The sequence below is a fragment of the Camelina sativa genome, chromosome 5 (genome assembly GCF_000633955.1).
Source record: "Camelina sativa cultivar DH55 chromosome 5, Cs, whole genome shotgun sequence".
NCBI classification, from domain to species: domain Eukaryota; kingdom Viridiplantae; phylum Streptophyta; class Magnoliopsida; order Brassicales; family Brassicaceae; genus Camelina; species Camelina sativa.
This window is the reverse complement of record NC_025689.1, coordinates 13,699,094-13,710,453: the sequence shown is the minus strand read 5'-3', so window position 1 is coordinate 13,710,453 and position 11,360 is coordinate 13,699,094. Positions and strand designations below refer to the sequence as shown.

The 11,360-nt window shown below is 39.1% G+C and overlaps 1 long non-coding RNA gene across 1 annotated transcript; it reads left to right on the top strand.

Moving 5' to 3' along the window:
• LOC109133095 lies at positions 1,572-2,875 on the top strand. The gene is made up of 5 exons (XR_002038038.1): positions 1,572-1,656; positions 1,853-1,943; positions 2,041-2,130; positions 2,245-2,421; positions 2,713-2,875. It is a non-coding gene; the product is annotated as an uncharacterized LOC109133095 (long non-coding RNA).

Below are 11,360 nucleotides of genomic sequence, written 5' to 3'. Positions count from 1 at the left end.
ACGAGGAGACACTTTTTTATAGTACTAGTTTAAAATGGGACAGAAAGAGTTTGAGACGTAAAAAGCATCATGCTTTTAAAGCAGTTTGACCTACTAGTTAAAAATGTTAAATCGATGCCCCAATGCATATCTAAAAATCTGTTCATGCTTTGCTCTGCAGGCAACTTGTGACAAAGAAAAAGTTATGATTCTCGTTTTATTAGAAAAGTTTATTCAAATGTTCCCTTTTTTTTTTCCATGAAAGTGGCTGGTTTTATGGTTTCACTGTTCACATGAGTTTGTGACATTGATTTGGAAAACAATATTGTAACTTTGTCTTTTATTAAAAGAGATATATAATATATATTGTAATTTTGATGTTGTGCAGACTTAATGAGGATTAGCCAATTGTAGATCTTTTCTCTTTCTTGATTATCCAACGATTACTATTTACTGTTGAGTTAAGCTTGAATAAGCGATTAGGAAAAACAGAGAGAATAGAAAGTTATCCTCTTTGAGTAAAAGGGAAACTATCATATAATAAGAAAAGGAAAACTGTTTGAGATCTAGGCATATAAATTGAGATGTCGAGATGTGGCATTCAATAAGAGAGAAAAGAGAGTTTTATGTGTTTGAGAGTTTGAGAGATTGAGAGAGAAGAGATTGTGAGAAAGCTTTAGTTTTTGAGTTATTTTTCTAAAGTTAATAAAGAGAATTCTTTATTTACACTACAAGAAATATCCACATTGATAGCACAAGACAATAACTCATTTTTCGTAACTGCTATAAAAGATAACTTTTTTTTCCGATTACTCTATAATAGCACTCAAACAACACTATAACAAAAAATCATGAAGCGGGAAGTTAAAATTACTTGTTCCGCCAATATTTGGGGAAAATTTTCACTTAAGCGTCGTATGTGAACAAGTCCATAGAAAAAAAAAACTTACCTTGAAAAATTAAAACATTAAACATATCTCCAAAGAAAAAAAATTAGAAACTCTCCTTCGTCAAGGGTTTCATCTGCGAAACCACCGTCGTCTCCATCAACGGCATGAGTTGTTGGAGCTTCAGTAAAGTCTAATCCGGTGTCTCTCGACTCTCTCCCGATCCAAATTGGTTTCTTTCTGAGATTAGTGCCCAATCTCTTGCCAAGGCGAAGAATCTGGCCCCTCTCCCAACAGATCTGAACTTAGAGGATGCAGCTTTGGTTTCTCCGGAAAAATCTCTCACTACTGCGAAAACCACAGAAGTGGAGGACCCAGAATCCGGCAAGCGTAGAGGAAACTTGGTCGAAGGAACTCTCTCTCTCTCTTTCTCTCTCTGACTTGAGACTCTGTTTATCACTGAACCAACTCATCCATATTGATTTATATCAATTCCACCACCATCGTCACAAAGAGGCTCTCTAAGTCTCTGTCGGTAATCTCATCTTCTTCTGCTTATCTCTCAGATTTTAGGGGTTTCTGCAACATTTGTGTTGATTCACTCTCAGATTTTAGGGGTTTTTGCAACATTTGTGTTGATTCACTTCTCTTCTCGCTGTATGAATCCATACTGATATGGGTTTTCTTGTTAATTCAAGTAAATTCGTGGAATCTGTGTTGGAATTTTGAGCTCAGAGTGGATGGTCGTGGCCTTTATGATTACCACAAGCTATACTATCAAGTTTGGCAAGTTAGTTCTTACTCTTTTCTCCTATGTTGTTTAGCTTGAAAGCTTCAATTTTTGTGAGATGTATGAATGTATTTGCCTTGCTCCTGTGATTTTATGAATTTAGTTTTGGGTCTCTTCAGATTATTACTTTTGATTTCTCTGGTTTTTGTAATATTGTGAACTGATGGCAAATTTATATATGTGTGAGTTTTAATAGGGAATATGGTCTCTATTTTCACGGAATTTTCTCCAATGGCTAATCCCTCGTTTGAGCTTGGCCGCATTATAGATCTTGCTCTAACTCTAAGGTAAACTTCTCTTTTGGATTGATCTCTGTTGATGTTATAAACAAATACTTTTGGATGTTGTGTCTGGATTGATGTGTCTTTGTGTTGGTGGTTATAGAGAAAGTCGTGCAGTAGATACAGTCATACAGAGTCTCTCTCTGTTCTAGCCGGAAAACTGGTCTGGTCTGTTCGCATTGGACAATGGAGGGTAGGTTTAATTGGCTGCATTTCTTCTTCATGTGTAGGTTCTTGTTGTAACAATGATCTTTTATGTGAATTTTGTTGCTCACTCTCTAATATGAACTTGGTTTTTTTTTTTCAGAAGCCCAAGTTGTTGTAACACAAACTCGTTAAGAAGAAACCTGAGAGAAGTAATACTCGTTAATTGTGATCTATCTGCATTTCCTTGCTGTGTATTGACAACAGTCGGATATATCTAGACTTGAAGCCAAAGCATAACTCCAGCAGAAGGATAGGGAAATTGCAGCTCAAGTTTCAGGTAAGATGCTTTTCGCTTAGACTTTTGGTTGACCAGGTTTGTAAACACTTTGAATCTATTTTCCTGTTTTTCATTTCTCTTGTTTAATCCTTTGTGCGTCCTACGACTTCACCAACTGTACAAAAAATAAGATTTTTACCATTGCTTCTGAACCGATTCAACTTTTGACTCTGTTTTTGTTTTGGTTACAATTACAATTTAGGGTTTATTTATCTCTCAGTGATTGGTATGTGCTTATAGGGTTAATGGCAGATTGTGGCTTCTCATGATTCTTTTGTTTCATATGAGCAGATGCATATGGAGAGGATAACATGGAACATGTCTTTTTCATATATTCAAAGTGAACTAGTGGCTGTTCATTGGATTGTTTCAAGGCAAAGTGAGCAGAAGAAAGGCTTGGATGGGTTACATGTACATGTAAAGTTTGTCTTTGTTCTTTGTAATGTTAGTTTTATTTTATCAATCTCTTTAAACAGAAAAGCAGGAATCAAATGATACTAAAGGGTGACCAAAATACTTCTTATTTCCATGCCTGTGCCAAGTCTAGATCTTCGAAGAACAGAATCAAATCCATTTATAATGAGCAAAGAACACTTATTCACGGTGATCGAGCAATAGGCGATCATGCACAAGACTTTTTCACCAAAATGTTTACTACAAATGGGCACTCTGTTTCTCCAACTGATTTTTTGGACTTTGAAGCAACGGTCACTGAGGATATCAATAATGCTCTAACAAGAGAGTTCTCCGACAAAGAAATCTATGAAGCTGTGTGCTTAATTGGGGATGACCGAGCCCCGGGACCTGATGGTCTGACTGCAAGATTCTACAAACGGTGTTGGTCCATCGTGGGACAGGATGTAATACAAGAAGTTAAAAACTTTTTCAATACATCCACCATAACACAAGGAGTCAATCATACAAACATTTGTATGATACCGAAGATAGAAAATCCTGAATCACTATCTGACTACAGACCAATTGCTCTATGCAATGTTCTATACAAGATCATCTCTAAATGCCTGGCTAAACGTCTCAAACCTCATTTGGATAGTATAGTATCTGATTCACAAGCTGCGTTTATACCGGGTCGAATTATATAGGATAATGTGATGATCGCACATGAAGTCATGCATGCTCTGAAATCTCGAAAGCGCGTCTCGCAAACATATATGGCTGTTAAAACTGATGTTAGCAAGGCTTATGACAGAGTTGAATGGAACTTCCTGGAATCAACTCTCAAACTGTTTGGCTTTTGTGATCGCTGGATTGGCTGGATTATGGCTACAGTTCGTTCCACCACTTACTCAGTTTTGATAAATGGCTCACCTCACGGCTTTATACAACCAACAAGGGGCATTCGCCAGGGAGACCTCTTTCCCTATCTCTTTTCATTCTTTGCTCTGATATCTTAAGTCATCTTATCAAAACATATGCAAACGATGGTGATATCAAAGGTGTGAAAATTGGGAATGGTGTACCTCGTATTACCCATTTACAATTTGCAGACGATTCCCTGTTCTTCTGCCAAGCAAACAGGAAAAACTGCCAAGCGTTAAGAGATGTATTTGATGTATACGAACACTATTCGGGTCAAAAAATTAACACAGACAAATCGATGATCACTTTTGGCTCGAGAGTCTTTGGAATAACACAGGAACGACTTAAGTCTATTTTAAATATCCCAAACCATGGAGGAGGGGGCAAATACCTTGGTTTACCCGAACAGTTTGGCCGGAAAAAGAATGAGATGTTCGAGTTTATCATTGACCGTGTTAAGAAAAGAACTTCACATTGGACTTCGAAGAAACTCTCCCTGGCTGGAAAGGAAGTAATGCTGAAGTCTGTAGCTGTATCCATGCCAGTTTACGCCATGTCATGTTTCAAGCTACCAAAAGGAGTCACATCTGATCTTGAATCCTTGCTAATGAATTTTTGGTGGGAAAGAACCTCCCATCACTGTAAGATCCCATGGATATCATGGAAGAAGTTACAGATTCCAAAGAAAGAAGGAGGTTTAGGTTTTCGTGATTTGGAAAAGTTTAATGACGCTCTATTAGCGAAGCAAGCTTGGCGCTTAATCCAATTCTCGGATTCTTTGTTTGCTCATGTCATGAAAGCTAGATACTACCCGATGAGTCACTTTTAGATGCAACACCAAAACGAACTCAATCCTATGGATGGTCTTCTCTGCTTGACGGTATAGCTCTCTTAAAAAAAGGATCTCGATTCATTGTTGGTGATGGTCAATCTATACGAGTTGGATTGGATAACTTGGTTAACACTCATCCTCCACGCCCTCTATCCATCATGCCTCAACAAGAACCATACTTGCTCCAAGAATTGAATATAGCTCAAGACTCAAATCAATCATGGGATATCAACAAAATTGAATCTACAATAGCACCGGAGGATCAAGATTATGTTAAAAACATTTATTTATCAACAAGTGCGAGACCTGACCAGTTGCTCTGGAACTATACACAGTCTGGCGACTACTCTGTGAAATATGGCTATTGGCTACTCACGCATGATCCATCTGATCCCCACGTTCCTATACCGCACGGCTCTGTTGAATTAAAAAACAAACTATGGGAATTAAATATTATGCCAAAGATCAAACATTTCATCTGGCGAACGATCTCTCTAGCTCTGCCGACCACCACAAGACTACGTTCAAGAGGCATGAACATTGACTCACTTTGTTCCCGATGCAGACGGGAGGAGGAAACCATAAATCACGCTCTATTCACATGCCCTTTTGCAATGTCAACATGGAGATTGTCTAATACCTCTGCAATAAATCTAGACCTTTTATCTAATACTGCAGAGGAAAACATTTCTTCTTTGATTAATTTTTCAACCCGTCAAGATATACCACTTCAGGATGCTTTGCAACCTCTTTGGTTGCTATGGAGAATTTGGAAAGCAAGAAATAATACCGTTTTTAATAACTATAGAGAAAGTGCAACAAAAACGGTTCTACAAGCTCAGGCTGAAGCTAAAGAATGGATTGATATCAACATACAACGGAGAAATTTTCAAGGATCACCTCCACAACCTCAACAATGGACGGCTCCACCACAATCTGTAGTGAAATGTAACTTTGATGTAGCTTTTGACAATCAAACACGCCTTTGTAATGGTGGCTGGATAATCCGTAACCATCTTGGGACGCCGCTAACTTGGGGATCAGCTAATCTTGGATATGCCGACTCCCCTTTTGAAGCGGAGACCAAAGCCCTGCTGTTTAGTCTACAAAACTCATGGATCAGAGGCTTCACCGACATCATCTTTGAAGGTGATTGCGTGAACCTGATTAATATTGTAAATGGCATTCAGCACAACCGATCTTTAGCAAACCTTCTCCATGACATTAAGCTTTGGGAATCAAAATTTGTTTCATCTTCCTATCTGTTTACTAAAAGAGAATGTAACAGTGCTGCTCATAACTTGGCTAAATATGGCTGCTTAGATAATACTTTCTATTCTGATTCTGTTTCTCTACCAGTATGGTTAAGACATTCTGTCTGTATTGACTCTTCCTAATATGAATAAAATTTCAATTTGTGGAAAAAAAAAATCAATCTCTTAGATTCTATATTTGGTATCAGAGCTTTCTAGCGATCCTTAAGAAAGCATGATGATGGAGGGTGCTGTTGTTCCGGTGAAAACAAGAAGGAGGAGGACCTTCTTCTATAATCTGCCCTATGTTAACCTCAACAAACTACACGGTGTGGACAATAAAGATGAAGAGAGCTTTGAGAGCAAATAAGGTGTGGGAAGTTGTTGAAACAGACACACATGATGAAGAGAAAAACGATGTTGCTGTTGCGTTATTGCTCTAATCAATACCAAACAATCTTGTTCTCCAAATTGGGACACTAGAATCGGCAAAGAAGATATGGGAAGCAATACAATCGAGACATGTTGGAGCAGAAAGAGTCAAAGATGCTCGTCAACAAATGTTAATGTCCGAGTTTGAGAAACTAAAGATGAAAGACACCGAAAAGATCGATGACTTCGCGGGTAAGCTTTCTGAAATTGCGTCAAAATCTTCAGCTCTAGGAGTTAATATCAAAGAGTCAAAGCTGGTAAAGAAGTTCCTGCAGTGTCTTCCCCGGAAGAAATATATACAAATTGTCGCCTCTCTTGAACAAGTTCTAGATCTTAACATCACAACGTTCAAAGATATCATAGGTCGTCTTAAAACCTATGAAGAACGACTTGACGAAGAGGAAGAAGTCCAAGATGATCAAAGTAACTTGATGTTTACAACTTATGAGAATTAGAATCAGTTTGAGAATCGAAATCAGTTCTTTAGTGGAAACAGAGGGTGAGGAGGACGATCAAGTTACAGAGGAAGAGGACGTGGGCGTTCTAACGTTGTGAGAGATGCTTCTAGGATTACATGTTTCAGATGTGACAAACTAGGTCACTTTGCGTTCAACTGCCCTGATAGAATGCTCAAACTGCAGGAAGCTCAAGAAACTAAAGACACTGACACTCAGGAAGCATACAGCCTAATGATACATGAAGTGGTTTACCTCAATGAGAAACGGTGTGTTCCAAGCGATTTTGAAACAAATAACGATGGAGACAATATCTGGTATCTTGATAATGGGGCTAGCAACCATATGACTAGTGATCGAAGATATTTTGATAAAATTGATAACTCTGTTTCTCGAAAGGTGAGATTTGGGGATGATCCACAAGTCAATATTAGAGGGAAAGGCACCATTGCTTTCATGGACTTAAACGGAGAAGCTCGAGTGATAAAGGATGTCTACTACATCTCTGACTTGAAGAACAACATTATAAGTCTTGGACAAGCTACAGAAGCAGGTTGTGACATAAGACTACGAGGAGATTTCTTGATCATGCGTGATCAGAATGGAAAACTACTTGCTAAGGCACCAAGGTCCAAGAATCGACTATACAAAGTTCGAATGGGTTTAAAAGATAACTCACGACTGTTGTTCACTACAATGCTTAGCGAATCAAGCAAGTGGCATGTGAGATTGGGACATGTGAACTATGGAACGATGAAGTTGATGATAGAAAACGAACTTATGCAAAGAATCCCGAAAATTAATGTTGAAAAAGAGGTTTGTAGCTCATGCTTGCTTGGAAAACAAACAAGGCAAGCATTCCCACAAGCTACCGCTTACCGCGCATCAAAGAAGCTCAAACTCGTACATGGAGATCTTTGCGGACCGATAACACCAAGTACGGGTGCAGGAAATAGATATATTTTTGTTCTCATCGACGAATACTCTCGGTATATGTGGACAATACTGCTTAAAGAAAAGGGGGATGCATTTTAAAAGTTCAAGAACTTTAAAACAATGGTTGAACAAGAGTCATCTGCAAGAATACAGACCTTCAGAACATATAGAGGAGGGGAATTTATGTCTTTAGAGATTAATGACTTCTGTGAAAGTACTGGTATCAAGCGTCATCTCACTGCACCATACACGCCTCAGCAAAATGGTGTGGTTGAACGACGCAATAGGACTGATACTAAGATTTTTGTATCTCCTAGTAGGTTCAATTAACCTTATGCGTTGTAATACTTAAGGTGTCAATCTAGTTGGGAAATTTTACTATCACTCAAGATGCAATCAAGAAGTCACAAGTTAAGCCAATTCAAAGAGTGTTTTTATCTAACAGTCCTAGAATGATCAAAATGCAAAACGGAAATGAGTCACAGAACTAGAAACAACAATGCATGACAAGAAGCGAAAGTGAATGAAAACGCAAACGATTCTAACATGAACAAACGAAACAGTTCCAGGAATGTAATAAAAATCAGAAAGAAAGAAGTCCTGAGGATGGGGTAATTGATGTCGGTGGAGTATCCTAGTCTAAGGAGTGTTTAACATACCACAAGCAAGGTATCCCTAAACAATGAACATCACAACTTAGCTAATCCAATCTCTTGGCAAAAGCTACTCAGACTGAACCACTTCCATACCTAGCTCTCGCTAGAGAAACGTGGTCGAGCAGGCATGAGAAACAAGTTCATTCACGTCAACAAACATCCTAGACAACTAATCTCTTAGGCTAGGAACGTAAGTCTCTGGCACTAGTTGGTCAGACATTTCATCAAACACCTTTTGGGTGCGGAAATGTCTCGAACCTAGTTCCAATTGATCAGAGAGAAACTAGTAATTCTAACTCTAGTCCAGAAGGGAATCATACAATCAAAGCTTAAACACTCTACATCCTAAGATCCTCCACCTAATCTATCCCATCCTCAAGAACTAACACACTACTCAGATCCGAAAATCATAGTCAAGGATGCAAAAACAGAAATCATTGAAACAAGCATTATTAGGTAGATAAAAATAAGGTGAACAACTTTGTAGAAAGAATCAAATGCAAAATCTCAATAATCTCAAAGATATCGGAATACAAGTCTGAGAACATTTTTTGGAGGCTCGGTTCAGAAACCTCCTGGGAACAAAAACGAGATAAAAGATAAGATGTCTCTGCAAAGACTTAACAAAATGTATATATAGTAGTCCAACATGGAAAGCCCTAAAAATTAAAACGACAAGGTAAAGCGTCGGTTCGGTAATCTCCTGAAGCGTGTGAAACCAAACGTCCTTCTTCCCGACATGTGCGATCGAGTCCGTGTGCGTCGAATGGAATGCAATGTCATCATAGCTCGGATGGAAGGCTGAGGAGCATGGCTTGGACGGAACGGAGATGGTGACAATGGCTCGGACGAAACAGAGATGGTGACCATGGCTCGGACGAAACAGAGATGATGACCATGGCTCAGACGAGACGGAGATGGTGACAATGGCTCGGATGAAACGGAGATGGTGACCATGGCTCGGACGAGACGGAGATGGTGACAATGGCTCGGACGAAACGGAGATGGTGACCATGGCTCGGACGAGACGGAGATGGTGACAATGGCTCGGACGAAACGGAGATGGTGACCATGGCTCGGACGAGACGGAGATGGTGACAATGGCTCGGACGAAACGGAGATGGTGACCATGGCTCGGACGAGACGGAGATGGTGACAATGGCTCGGACGAAACGGAGATGGTGACCATGGCTCGGACGAGACGGAGATGGTGACAATGGCTCGGACGAAACGGAGATGGTGACCATGGCTCGGACGAGACGGAGATGGTGACAATGGCTCGGACGAAACGGAGATGGTGACCATGGCTCGGACGAGACGGAGATGGTGACAATGGCTCGGACGAGAATGGCTTCCAACGTCTCCTAAATACCTGAAATACTCCAAAATGCACAATGTATGCAAGGATGATGCAAGAGCTACCTAGACGTGCAAAGTGTACAGAAAGAACTAGAAAATGATGCAAACCAATGAGTTATCCTAGATAAATGCATGATAAAAATAGGCTAAGAAGAGACAAAATATAGACATATCAACTCCCCCAAACTTAATCTTTGCTTGCCCTCAAGCAATCAATCAAGAATTGAGTATGGAGAAGAGGTGTGAAGATGGAGTTTCAGAACCTAAAACATGCTAAATAAAATAGTTAGAATCAAGGTCCTTGTTTTTAGTTCTATGATGCATGGTGAAGGAACTCTATATTTTTTTCTACATATGCAATCCTATCAATCATTCCCTTTAACATTCATTAACAGAGAACCGTGAATCAAGCTAAGCAATGTCGTTGAACTCATTTGGCTAGGGTGAAGGGTTGGAGACTTAGATGGTCTCCTTCTCGAGTGGTTTCATCAATACATGACAAGGTTCTCTCACGAAAATGAGTTGAGCTTAAGAGAAGGCTAAAGGTTGAAACCAACTGATACATACAAGAGCAGCGTCCTGTCTACCCAAAGAACATTCCAAACCGAAGTTGGTCCTATCTCTACCCTTCATCAGAAACATCATCTCAAACCCATTCTTTCACTCTTTATACTTGGTCTTAGGGGAAGTTCACTTATTATCATTCTAGCAGATTGGGAAATCTTTATTATCACTATGGTTCTTTTTCTTTTCTTCTAAGGACTCTAGACATCATAAGCATTTTTACTTTCTTTCCTTTGTCTAATCTTTTCGTTTTATGCCCAGAACCAATAACTCATTGTTTTGCTCAACCCAAATCCTTTACTAGACTTGTAAACCTTGAAAACACATCCCCCTCCTAAAGACTTTCTCCCCTTTACTTTCTGTTTACACTTCACTTTTCTGCACAAATCCATACCCAATACCCAAAATCGAGTTCTCACCTAGTCCTACTAGTCCGGATAACGCGAACTAGAACTACACAGGATCCTACTCTTGTCGGTTAGAACCTAACACTTTCTAACAAGCTCAACTCGGAAAAAGGCCTGACATTCAAGAATACAATTGGCTTGAAAGAACGGTTGGTTAAGGGTGCGGGGAACTGTTCCAAAGATGGGAATCAGCTACTTGGATCGACAAGGGTGGTAAAAATGTGAAAGACAATCCAAGTATGTATATGGTATCCATGAGTTCAACTTCAATGCATAACAGGATAATTGCAAGTCAGGATTAGGTTCAAGTAGATAGGGAATGATATCAATTCAAAACATGCTTCAATCTTAAATTTTCAAGTTCAATCAACAAGCATCAAAGAACTAAGAACAAGGGCCTTGATCCTATCCTATTGAATCCAACATGCTAACAAGGTTACAATCATCATCAACCCCTATGCTAAATGCAACAACCCTATATGAATAAACCTAGACTCAATCCTAATATGCAATTGCAAACTACATGAACACTCTGTTTTTGTGGAAATTTTCGAATTTTTTTTTCAAATTTTTATGGGTTTTCTATGCAAATAGATGGATGCAGACTCAAACATGATATGATGCAAAAATTTGAAATAAGAATCACAAAACACGACATTAAATACATCATCTCAAACCCTCCCCCAAACTTAAATTACACAGTCTCCTGTGTAAGAAAAATTTGC